This window comes from Atta colombica, unplaced genomic scaffold (assembly GCF_001594045.1).
Source record: "Atta colombica isolate Treedump-2 unplaced genomic scaffold, Acol1.0 scaffold228, whole genome shotgun sequence".
NCBI lineage: Eukaryota > Metazoa > Arthropoda > Insecta > Hymenoptera > Formicidae > Atta > Atta colombica.
The window spans coordinates 1369738-1372375 of NW_017259325.1; positions in this window are offsets into that span (position 1 = coordinate 1369738).

A 2638-nucleotide genomic window follows, 5' to 3' on the forward strand; every position below is an offset into this window, starting at 1 on the left:
ATAATTAAAAATATTGAAATAAACAACAAATACCTCGTCTATCTCGGAGTTGATCTATCCTGAATCACCGTGTTCTGAAAAATGAACGCAAATGCAAATCAAGATGGCGAAGCAACTCGTCTCCCGCGCGATCAACTAATTTACGCCAAGAATGGCAAGAATGATACAATAGCGCCTCGGCAATGCGCGTCCTGTTCTTGGAGAATATCAAATCTATAAGTACGCGTTTTGAAATATTATAATAAGCGACAAATACAAATTTGACGTTACCCTTTCATTGAATCGCGCTGCTACTCTCGGAGCTGGTCCGTTCCATGTTCGCCGCCCGCGTCACTTTTGCCGCGTGAAGTTGATCGCGCGTTGGAGACGAAGCTATTTTGTCTTCAGTGTAATCAGTGCACGGACGAATTTACGCGCCAAAACGACGCGACGCATTGGCGTGACCGCTACTATACGTTTCGATCAAACAAATAATTCCAAAATATCCATTTGATTGAATTATCATTGCATTAGTTAAGTTGCACTATCCACACAGCACAGAAAGATTGCGAAAACATTGCAGAATGATTTCACTGAAACGTTGCAATATTGCATGGTGGTTGCGAAACGTTGCTGAATCATTGTTGCAAAATTCCAACAATGTTAATGTCCACTTTTTATTATATTGCAACAAAACGTTCGAGCAATATTGCAATGTAATGTATTTGGATAAATTTTTTACAAAGACTTTAAAATGAAAATTATTTTTATATATATACATCCCACTAACTTTAATTTTTCTATAAATCGCATTTCTACTGATATATGCTTTTCAAAAGCAATTTTTTTATGATAAAACCATAAAATATTCCAATAAATATAGTAATTCTGAAGGATAAATTTATTCTTAAGGATAAAGCATGTATGTGTGTACCCAGAAGAAACTACAAATATTATTCATATTAATATAATAATACAGTCGCTTGGTAACTTAATCATGAATTAAGTTAACTGCAGTGATTCTTTTTAATTCGAAACTACTCCGAGTCAATTGAAATCGATTAAAAAATGTATGAAATTTATCAATAAAGTTCAAGCACTAGTTTATTCTTGCGTTCACATCAGACATAAATACATCATCGATCACATAATTAATATATTTCAATAAATCGTTTTTAGCAGCTTAATTGTTTATCACCTTATCTGATAGTGATGCATTGATTGTACCCAAAATCGATATTATATAATCTTTTGCTTTCATATTTAAAATAAATATAAAACTTAGCTAATGAAATGGCTGTCAAATAATAGATCAATAAATTTTTTATTTAAATATAAAATGGATTATATTAATTATTATATCATAAAAACGACTGTTAAACTAAAACATAAACATTGAAAAACACATAAATATTGAAAAATTTATATTTTTATATTATTATTATTGTAACAATTAAAGAATTACAGTTTTGCAATGTTTGTAGAATATTGCAAGCATATTACTGACATTTTGGCATATTTATAATTTACATTTCTGTAATATCTCTGCAATGTTACATTGCAATCTGCAATATTGCATCATTGCAATATTGCTTCAATCTTCTGTGCTATATTTGTACACTTCTGTGGATATTTATACACGCATATTTAATTGTTAGGAAATCAATGTCAATTTATATATAGCGTCGCATTTTGAGGCATAATATTAATAGATTGTAAATGATTAAAAATTTTAATATTTTAATCATTCTCAAGATATATAAATCACAATCTTAGCAAAACATATAAAGAAATTATAATATATACATACGAAAATGATTTTTAAGTCTCACTTTATACTTTATATATAAATCAAAATTATTTAACTTCTTGAATTTACACTTATATTAAAATTCAGCGCGCATAACATACAGATATTAATAATATAATATAATATTGAATTTTTATAACACGTATTATGAATTTTAAAATTGTTCAAGAACTTCAAAAGTTTTCAAAGCGATTAGTTCTTAAAATTCGCATTTATCAATGTATGAAAATATATAATAAGAATTATTAATTACCTTCTAGCTAAATTCCAATGATTTGAGCCATTTCTCATCGAATTTCGCTTTATATAACATATCTCGGTAAAGATTAGATGATCTTTCTGAAAAAAATCATGCGATATGAAGTATGATCAGGGTTACAGCTACATTTCTTCACGAAACCGGCAAGTTCAATATATAAAGTAGAACGTCGAAAATTCGCTACTAATATAACTCCCGTAAGAATGTCGATCTATATAGTGATATGTATCTTGTCGTTGCCTGGGATATTTCTGGCGGGTAACATATCTACAGATCCAAGACTAGATTTTGTTCTGTATGTATCATCTAACAATAAAAAAAAAATCTTGGTGACAGTGTATTATAAATTATAGAACGTAGTAATTTCTTATAAAATCTTTCAGTATTCTCTGCATATGTAATATCCAGGATATGTTAATGTTTTTTTTTAGCTGAAAATTAAAGTTAATGGCTTTATAAAATTAATAAAGTTAAGTTAAAAGTTGAAGGAATAAAAAATTAACTTAACGTAAGTTAAGTCAATATTGAATTAACTTAAGTTAAAAAAAAAGTTAATTTTGAAAAAAATTATTTTTTAGATCATAATGTCC